This window comes from Cibotium barometz, chromosome 1 (genome assembly GCF_041138505.1).
Source record: "Cibotium barometz isolate CiBa-2024 chromosome 1, ASM4113850v1, whole genome shotgun sequence".
NCBI lineage: Eukaryota > Viridiplantae > Streptophyta > Polypodiopsida > Cyatheales > Cibotiaceae > Cibotium > Cibotium barometz.
This window is the reverse complement of record NC_141046.1, coordinates 47,062,735-47,074,093: the sequence shown is the minus strand read 5'-3', so window position 1 is coordinate 47,074,093 and position 11,359 is coordinate 47,062,735.

Here is an 11,359-nt window from a genome sequence, read left to right as displayed (position 1 = left end):
TCTGTACCCAAATTCAATTCCTTAAGATCATCTTCTTTAACCCGACTGGACGTGCCATACTTCTTGTCATAAATCCTTACAGCCATCTCTCCTGCCTCCTTTTGCTCTTGTTCCATCTGTTCCTTGGTAGCAATCTCTGTTTGCTGTTCCAGCAACTGTCTGAACACTGTACCTTCAATCGCTTGACCTGGCAAGAACTCAGACTCTTCCTGATTCTGATATTCCACAGGCTGCAATATTCTTTCTACATCAACATCAAATAGTGGCACCACTGTTGGATTAGCCATTAAAAACTGTTCCTCCTCATCATCTTCTATTTCTGCAGCAAGATTAATTGTCTGTGCAAACAATGGCTTTTCTTTAAGAGACATATTTCTCTTACCCTGCATGGTTACAATAATCTTCTTTTTCCCCTTGGTCAGAACCACCACATTCAATCCCCAATCCTGTTTAACTTTAGCCATTCTAAACCAAGGCCTACCCAGTAACATTTCATAAGGTGATTGTGATTCTGACATTCTGATTACCACAAAATTTACCAAGAATCCCATACCTGCAACTTCAATTTCCTGCTGCTTCAAAATTCCCAATGGTTGCACCCTGGTTTGATCTGCCATTTTCACCTGAAATGGTGCTGGGGCTAAACTTGCTGCACCCATTTCTTTGTATACACTTTCAGGAAGAATGTTAACCCTTGATCCTCCATCCAAAAGAACTTCATCAAAAACCCTGCCCTGGTACTCAACCTTAATGACAGGAACCACAAAGTCAACATCTGCTGGATCAATGCTATTAACTGCTGGAACCAAAGTCGGATTATCTCCTGACTGCTGATCCTGAAGTCTTTTAAGCAATCTTTCCTTAAATGCTGGAACCAAAGCTAACAACTGATCTAATGACAATTGCAAGGGAGAATTTATGAGTACCTCAAACCAATCTTTATCCCTTTCATCCTTCATCTGCACATTACTTTCTGACTGATGCAGAACTAACTCTTCTTCATCCTCCAACTCCGATTCTTGTTGCTTGTCCTGATTCTTCAAAATTCTTCTTTGTACCTGGTCCCTGATGCCTTTTTGTTCCTTCCAATCAATTGGTCCTTTCTGTTTAGACCTGGTAACAGCCAATACCTCAATATCCTCAATATCCTCAGTATGCTTTTTGCTTTGCTGCTCAGGTATGTTTTGACCTTGCTTGAGCTGTACCTGTTCATCTTGTAATTGAATCATGATTACATTTGCTTGAGCTGCTGGTTGATTCTGTGGTTGCTGCTGCCCCTGCTGGTTATTCTGATTGTATCTAAGCACTGGGACACCTCTTTCTTCTCTATGTTTAACCCATAAGGCACAATTTGGCCCTATCCAATGATCTGGTGCTGAACAATAAACACAAGGCATGACTCTTGCCTGTCTTCCTTCATTGTTTTCCTATTCCCGTAATGGTGGTCTATCAGTTCTTGCTCTCTGAAATCCTCCTCTGCCCCGAATTGGAACAGCCTGGTTTACTGCAACCTCACCCCTGCCTCTTCCTGCATAAGGTGTAGTCTGACCCCTGTTCTTGGGATTATACCAACATAAAGCTGTCGTATGCCCATCCTTATCACAAATTTCACAGAACTTCTTTTCTTTTGGTGCTGCAACAGAATAACCTATCTTTCTCAATTTACTTACCAAATCCTCCTCTTTGGATGGTTTTGCTTTGGTCTTGTGCTTTTTCTTTGTCTTCACCTCTTCTTCCTCACTGTCGGATCCTGCTTCTGAATCCTCCTGCTCAGAATCTGATGCTGACTCTGGCTGGTCATCTGAATCCGAATCATTCTTTCTGGTGTGTTTGCCCTTGCCGCTTCCAAGTCTTTTCTCTACTCTAGCAGCTGCAATAACCAAATCATTAATTCCACCTGCAATATCAATGCTAGCCACTGCATTTTTGAGCCCACTTCTCAATCCTTTCAGAAAATAACCGGCCAGCATCTCATTGGTGGGTCTCTCATTTCCCTGTAACCTTTCAACCAGAATTCTGAATTTCTGAGCATAGTCCTCTACAAGCATCTTCTTTTGTCTGATGTCTCGGAGTTTTCTTAAAATGTCTGTTGGAGTCTTTTCCCTCCTGAATCTCTGTAAAAAAGCTATTCTAAGATCATCATATGTTGGGAAGTGTGGTATGCCATATTGGCTAAACCAACTCATGGCCTTCCCTTCTAGAGTTGCTGCAAATTGCTGCAATTTAACTGCATCATTGTACAACACAGTATAACCATTTGCTTCCCATTTTGTCTCAAACTGAGCTACATGACAATCAGCATCCTCCTTAGATCCTCCACTGAATTTAGCTGCTTTCACCCTAGGGTTGGGTAGTTGTTGAGCCATCGGATGTGGCTGAGGTGGTTTCCTAGGTCTTTGCCTGGTAGCCCCCCTTAATGGGTTGAACTGAAGACTCCTTCTAACTCCTGCAGACCTTCCTGTCAGGATTAGGGCGCCTAGAAGTCCCCCCACTAGCCTCCTTTCTGGTGCAACTGAACTTTCCCCCCCTTGGCCTACAACAATTTCTTCAGGGATTTGGTGTTCCTGATCATCTTCACCCTCGTCAGCATAATGAAACGGGTCAGGGTTACCAATTCGGGCCTGAGCCCTGTATAGTAAACCCTTCCTACTCTTTTGTCCCCCTCTGACATTCATTTCCCTTCTCGTAACAGAACGGGACCAGCAGGATCGCCAATGTGTTTGGGGTTCACAAACACAACACAACTAATTACTACTGACACAGCAAAGACAACCCCATTAGGTAACACTAACATAAATTCCCACATCAGGCTAAACATAAACTGAGCATGGAGAACACAAGTTGAGTAGAAATTTGCTAAACAAGATAGAGAATAACAGAACAGAACTGAAATACCATATCTGATTGATCAAGATGAATCATACATTGCTTTCTCCTTCTTCTCTTACTACTTACTACTTGTTGTTGTAAAAGACGACTACAAAGCCCCTATAAATAGGCGACTTCAGACAGTTTTAGACGGTTGTAACTAGAATGTCACAAGACATTAACAGATAATATCCGACTAACCAGATCATAACAAACTCCGACTGATCAATAATCCGACTGAGCAATAGTCCGACTGAGCAATAGTCCGACTGAGCAAAGATACATATATCCGACTAAGCAACTATTAGGTAAATATTAGGTATTCTATCTATAGTTCAACAGTGCTCCATGCGGATTGCTATGGACGAGCTGATACGTCCTAGAAGGGAAGGTTTGTAGAGTGTCGAAGAGAGTGAGGAGGCTGAGTCTGGCGGGGATGACGCAGTAGAGGAAGTAGAGGTGGAAGGCATGTTGGATGTGCATGGAGTGTCAATTTCATGAGACAAAGGACAAGATAACTAGCTTCTTGCAGAGAATAATTTTATGCAGAATCGGTTAACACCATTGGTGGAGTTGGAGAAGGCTGCTCTGGGTGGCCAAGGAGTCAATAGGGTTTTGGTGTCGGATGCTGATGCGGATTCACTGCGCTCAGAGGTTTTTGAGAATGTAAAGAAGCTTTGGACTCAAACCTCTCAGTTGTTTTAGGAACATCTAGCATTACCTATTGATAAGTTTAAAGTCTGGTTTGAAGCTACGGGGGAGCAGGCTGTTCGGATGGAGAATATGGAGCTGAAGACCAAAATTGCTGAGTTGGAATTGTAGATGGACACAGTACAGAAGGAAGGAATGCTGAAGTGGAAACTGGGGATGAGCAGGGAGATGGTAACAAGGAGTCCGAAATGGTTGGTGTTGAGAAGGCCGTGGAGTTCAGTATAGTGATAAGGCGACGGAATTGATTGCAATGGAAGCACAAGAGGACAGCAGAAAGGCAAGTGCAGAAGAAAAAGTGGTGGATTCAGTGGATCAAGCAAGTGGTTGACTGGATCAAAGGACTGTGGGTCCGAGGTCAGCCATTGGCTCAAGCCACCGAGCTGTGCACCAGGTGTTTGTTGGGGTAGACCTTAGGGGGATTATCTTTCAAGTTATGTATGGATTTTTGGTATTTTTGGAAGTCGGTTAGCTTTGGGATCTTGGAAGGTAGAGAGTCATGGGAAGTCTATATAGCTAGAGCCATTTTGTTTAGTGATATACAAATATGGTTCTTGGCGGATTTTATGTGTAGCTATGGCAGATTTTGTAGTGGCAATATAGTTGACAGATTTTGTGCTTCACTTCTTCTAGTCATTTTCATTTTGTATTCCGTGTATTGAGAGTAGTGCAAGTGCAGCTGTGTTGTGTGAGACATGTGTGTAGAGTTGTAGTGAATTTTTGGGTAAGATGAAACTGTGTTGGTTTGTCAGAGTGAGTGTCATTGTGAAGTGTCAAGCCTAGAAATGGAGAAATATTGCTCTGCTCAGGCAACAATAAACAGTGGTCGACAGCCAGATCCTCTCACAGATGAGGAAGAGCTTGACCCCGATGTTCGCAAATCCCTTCACAGCCAGGTTCCTTTAAGGGTGAAGGGGAGAACTTGGGTGAGTGTAAGGAGAAGAGAACTTGGGTGAGTCTAAGGAGAAGAGAACTTGGGTGAGGTTCCTTTAAGGGTGAAGGGGAGAACTTGGGTGATTCTAAGGAGAAGAGAATCGAAGCAATGGAAGAATACTTCGATGTCACCGGATACAACGAGAAGAGTAAAATGGCTCTTGCAAGGCTGAAGATAGTCAAAACAGCCAGAGTGGCATGGAGAAATCATTGTGAGACAAACTAGCTGGATAGGAACACCCAAACCTGGAATGATCTCAAGACTTACTTAAGGAAGAGATATTTCCACCTCGGATTTTTGGAAACCAAGATCAATGAATTCTTAGAATTAAACCAAGGGAGAAAAACTATTGAAGAATATCACTAGGCGTTCGCTCTTCTCCTCAAGTACTCGTCACCTCTGGACAAAGAGCAACTTATGGCCAGGTTCATTTGAGGAATGAATGAACCTTTGGACACCCTGGTCAAGAATGCCAAGCCAGTTTCCGTGGCTGAAGCAATAAGGATTTTGCCAAAGCCTTTATTGTTAAGGTCCCACTAAGGCCACCTCCCTCATCCTTCAGGAGGTTCTAAACACCAGGAAATTCTTCCAACCTTCCGCCTCCAAAGAGACACCAAGGTCCCAATCAGAATCAGGAGACAGGAAGTTCCAAAAATGAAATAAGACCTTTTCCGTGAAGCTCTTTTTCAGGAACTCCGGCTCTTTCTAGAATGCAGAGGGAAGAGCTTTGAAGTGAAAACAGGTGTTTCGGTTGTTAAGGGTTTGGGCACCAGCTCAAGGATTGCCCAACTCCTTCTATGGGCTAAGGAAGCCAAGGTCCTAGAGTTTAGAGACAGACTCATTTATATCAGTCTAATCAGGGTCCCCCACGTGGTAGAGAAGTAGAGAAGGAAGAATGAAAGCACTAAGGCAGAAGACATTAGGCCAATTCTTGAGCACTTCAAGAAGACATACAATGTGGGAGATTATTTATACATTTTGAGAAAGAAAATAGAGCCCTTGATGGTAAGCTTGGAACATCCTACCATGGGCCACTCAAGGAAGGTAACTTAACTAGACTTAGCAAGGATCTAAAGCCCAGTGTATATCGCAAAGGACTTTGATCCTTCTCTCTCTCTTACTTACACACTCTCTCTACTACACTCCATTCTCTCTTCTCTAGGGCATTTTCACACTTTCTCCCTCCTCTAGCACCCATGTTTGAGAACTCAAACTCAGAGGGTATCATGGAGGAGCTAACCATAGACATACCATGAATGTTAATTGATTTTGGGGTTAATGTGAGTTGCCACTATAATTCTATATCAAATAGCAAATACGGAGAAACTAAAAGCATGCATGATCAATCTATAAAGCAACGACGTCCAAATCTAGAACTTGGATGGGTGCCCAAAAATGGTCCGATGGAATACTTATGGTGGCAAGAAGCTAGAATGGATTGCCTGTGAATTTACTTCATGCATGTAGTATGAGATTAAGCATTATACATGCAATAGGCCACTTTTATGAGCCTTGGGCACTCAGTCGACCACAGTTTAAGTGTGTGTGAACACTTATGGCCTTGTATATAAGTCATTTTCTCTCATAATGCAACATACCTTGGGTCTTGATCTTACTAACTATCTTACTAACTATCTTGATAATTACCTTGATAATGCAACATACCTTGGGTCTTGATCTTACTAACTATCTTGATAATTACCTTCTTTAATGCATGCTAGTGAGTGCGTATGAGTGATTTGAGGAGACAGGAGGGACGAGGAGTCATAGTCCAATGTGACGATGTGACATGCTCGCAATTGAGTGTGAGCTCGGCTATTGAAAAGATCCCCACAATAGCTATAGCTTGGTAGGGTAACTCTATTGAATGTGTTTCTACTAGGAGAGATCGAAGCATGCAATATCATTTTTGGCACGGCTACTGGGGAGCAATCCTTTAGCTTTTTATATTATTTATTCTCTAAATCTACACATAACCCATTGTCCATTCTCTTCCATGGATTTCCACAAAAAAGAAGTGGTTTTGATGGAGATTGTGTGAGTTTTGGTGATTTTTTGCTCTCTTTTTGTGCATAAAAGAATGCTTGGTAGCTTAATTTTTTTTTTGGTTGCTTGTAGAGTAGTTTTTGAAGTTAATATATGTAACAGAGTGTTTTTAGGATGCACATGCACATGGGATAGACCTAGGCCCATGGGCTTAAGTTTGTAACAAAGTGTTTTTAGGATGCTCATGCACATGGGATGGGCCTAGGCACATGGGCTTAGGATCATTTATATGTGGGATCAGAGCACATGGGCCTTGGGACTATAAAAGGCATGTGCTCTAGGACTATTGGACCCTTTTAATAAACCTTGATATATCTTTTGATATCTTTGGACTACACTTTACTTTCCATTGTTTTTTAATGTTAATCTTTCAAGCTTTCCTTAATCCAAGCTAGTTAGGCTAATCTAGATGTTATTTTCTTTCATTGGTATCAAAGCTCTTGGCTGAGATCCTTGCTTACGGAGTGATTATATGATAATCATTTTTGGATTATTGTTAATCTAATTTTTCAGAATGCATTTTTTAAAGATCATGATTAGTGATAATCATTTTTAGATTACTATTAATCTAGTTTTTTCATAATGCATTTTCTTGATCATGATTAGTGTTAATAATTTTTAGAGTTGACTTTTACATAGTTCTTATATTTGCTAATTTCTTGATTTGAAAAGATTAGTAATGAAATTTGTGTAAATCATTTTTGAATTTGTATTAACCATTATTTTTAGAACCTTAATCCACTTTACTATTGATTTCTTGAAGTTCTTGATCTTCTTTTGAAAATTTTCTTGATTTTTGAAATTAGGGTTTACTGAAGTTTCGACAATCAATTTTGAGTGATTTCTTGCATTATCTTACTTAGGGAGCATGCTTTTTCAAAGATTAATCCTTAGAGCCGGTGAGAAGTTTTTGAAGATCGTGCAGATTTGTCAAGAGAATGCAAAGACACAGTGCAGAAATCAAATCTTGAGAAGAATGCTTTGCATTAAAAAAAAAAGAGAATTCTGCACATTTGCCTCGGCAGAGCAACATCAACAACAGGCAAACCATAAGCGTTCTACACAGTCACCTTAACATCACATCACGAGCAAATGCGGGCATCATCGACCGACATCGTTCTCTCTATGCATCGTTCTCGCCGTCACTGCATGTATGTTCAGCAACGTGCAGGGGTTTGGCTTCTTTGAGCACGCAATCACCCTGTGTTGTGCAGTGCATCATCAGGGCCGCGTACTCCATGAGCAACAGGTTCAACTGAGCAAGTAGTAAGAGTTGCGTGCAACCGCAGAGCAGCTTAGAGAGAAAAAATATTCTAGAGAGAGGTAATACAGTTTTGAAATATTTTTGGATAAGTATTTTCTTCCAATCAATAGGAAGAGATCCCCTAAAATATAAGTTTAAAAAGAGCATTAGAAATTAATTAAAATGTGCACTGGACACCTTAGCCTAAGGATACCTATTTTCTAAAAATTATGGATTAAGGTCCAAAGAGTGTTCTAATGGGCCTATAGGATTAATCCAAGTGTTTGAATAAGGAAAATTCAAGAATAAAAGAAAATCCCTGTGAGACCCCTCTGCCCCGGATTCCCGGTTGCTAATAGCGGAAGTAACTTCCTCTTACACGGGGCAGGTTTTTCCACTCGAGGCCTTGCCCTCGAATGTCCGGGCACGAGACTAATCTGGTGGTCATTCCGAAACTGAAACCGGGAAAATTTCCCTTGCCTAGAAAACGGAGACGATTCCACCTTTTTCATTTTCTTAACGAATTTTCTAATGGGGTCAAGAGACTAAGCTATCCTTCACCTGATTAAACTAGATAGAAGGAAAACTATCCTTCACCTGATTAAACCAGATAGAAGGAAAACTATCACTAACTTAATATGAAGAAATCAATGCTTTTTTCCTAACCAAAATCAGGCACAGCCGTTGATCTAATCATTTGAGGAAATCAACGCTTTTTTCCTAACCGAAGTCAGACACACAGCCATTGATCTACTCATTTGAGCAATTCTTCAAGTTTTTATTTAACTACTTTGGATTATAAGTGTATTCCTATTATTTCAATTTAATTATTAAAACTCCACTGATTCCAGCCTAACCCCATCTGGACCATGGGTTAGCTCCACCACCCAACAACTGGAATCGGTAGAACCAGACAATTACTCACCCACCCATAATTGAATGCCTTTCTTAACTTTTGCTTTTGAATACAGATACGCACACACTCCTGTTTAAAACTTTAACATATAAAATAATCCATTGACAAACGGTTATTGGTTAAAGATGTCATACATAACTCAAAAATTCCATCCAGTCCCTTGTTTCTCAAAAAACAGTATCACTCTGGACTCTCCATTAGGACCAACTGGTCAGCAAAAATGAGATCAAGTATCAGATTACAATAATCATTTCGTCCATCATACATATCTTCCACGACATACGCATGGGTGTCCTAGTAGGCACCGCGAGCCCGTGCATCGCCTGGCCAAAACCCTCCAATATCCTCCTTAGGTGTCCTAGCAGTTCACTCAGGGACCGCTTCGTCGACCCTCACCCATCGTATCGGAAGCGCACCATTTTTCAACCATACCGAGGCTGATCTTGGGCAGGCTTTGCCGCGTGAGCTGTCCTTAGAACACTCCCCGCCAGCTGTTGCAACCGAACTTCCCTTAGAAAAACATATACCAAATGCTCCCTCCAGCATTCTAGTGTAAGACAATCCTTTGAGAAAACAGGGTTTCTATACAAGTTTTCAGTTTGATTTTCTCTTGAATACAAGGAGTATTTCTTGAATCAATATTCCCAAAACTTCTTGATCAGAATTCTGAATTTCATACCAGAATTCCTTGAATTCAAGAAATACAAGGAGTATTTCTTGAATCAATATCCCCAAAACTTCTTGATCAGAATTCTGAATTTCATACCAGAATTCCTTGAATTCTGTAACCTTGATCCACAGATCAATTCAAAGGGTCTCAAACCTAGTTTCAAATTTGGTGGGAGTTTTGAGTGTATTTTTCTAAACTGGTCACATCTTCTTTCCTCGAAACTGATGAAAGAGTTTGGTCTTGGTCATAGTCTCATTCAAGGTTCGAGTCGGATAAGATTTTTCCTGAACTGATTTCTAAATTAGTTTATGAATTCCAATGAGGAATAAATTTCTTTTAGATGCAAAAACCTTTTAGCATATTTCTTTTAGATGCAAAAAACGTGAGAATTACTCTTTTGGAATAACATAAAAACAAGCTTTATTTTTCACAAAATTTTGGAAAATTTTACCATAACCTCCTTTGTATGGCTGACCATTTCTCATTTTTATCTATCTACACTTAACTTAATTAACCCAATTTAGAATTATAGAACTCTAATCTACACAATTTTCTAAAGTCAAGAGAGTAAACAATAAGAAGAGTTTAATTAATCCCTTAGTTAAACTTTCTAAGATTAAGAAAGGCTGGAATGTAAAGAAGAGAAGGGGGTGGCCTTTTCATCAAAGGCATAGCATTTGAATTTAATTCAATCAATTGCAAAACATAAAAATCAAGAAAACCATAGATTTTTTCATTAAAATTCGTAAACAAGTAAGAAAATTAGCTTACATGGAGCTTGTAAGCTCTTCTTTGGCTTGAGGGATTGAGGGTTCTACTGTTGTTTGAACCAAGAGTGGCCACCAATTCACTTTGGAGAGGATTAGGCCAAAAACAATTGAATTATTAAAAAATTCATTGTAGACGGCTCAGGTCAGGACGGAGTAGAGTAACACTGCATAAACACCATTAAGTTTTTACGAAGGAGGAGGCTTCTATTTATAGGAAAAAGTGAGCCTCTAACCAAGCAAACTGATTCTAGAATTTTTCAGATCAGTTTGGTCAATTTTTGACCATTTTTGGGTCAGCTCAGCTTACTTTTTGGATCCAGTTTTGAAACAAGAGAGAGGAGAGATAATGAGGGTGTGCTTGAGGTTAGAGGATTATTTGGATACATAGATCCATCACACCATAGGTCTGTATGCTTTGAGCCTGAAGCTCTCATCTCTTTCTTCTCTCTTCCATTGATTGAAAGCTAGGGCTGATTTCCTTTCTTCCAAGGTGCAAATTCTTCTTCAAGATCAATATGCATATGATATGGCTTCCTCTTCTCTCCCAAATCAACGTGATGTAACTAAGTCACAATGTAGCATAATGATAAGCTCGCAATAGCCTGAGTTCACAAGAAATGCACTTGAATGTCTAAAATGGGAGGGAAAAGTCACTAGAAGGGAAATCCTTCACCAAAGAGGAAATAAACACGCTCAAAAAATGCATTAATGAGAGCTCGTTTGCCTATAGATACCTATTGCGCTTTTATTCCTTCGATATTTATTATGCACCCATAGGATGACGATATATTCTCTTTGTTCTTGAGCATTTAAGAAGCATTTAAGAAGGTCTGGACACCATGTTGATTATCTCTCTCTATATGAAAGATCTTTGTTCCCACCGTGCAACAAATTCTGGGGTGCTAGCAGCGGGAGTAGCACTTCTTGCATGAGGCAGGGTCCCTCACTTGGGGCCTCACCCACGTATATCTGGACAAGAGACTAATCCCCCCAATTCTTCCGAACCTAAAAAATCTTCCCTCACCCAGAAAGCACGGGAGATTCCTCTCCAGGATATTTTTACTCTAACGTAGTGCTTTTTTCCTCATTGAGAGGTGCAGCCGTTGATTCTTTTCCATAGAACAATTTTTATCTGGGATTTACTTCATCTATCGTACCATAACAGAATTAATTGAGTCTCATTTTAGGGATCCATCAATCAAGC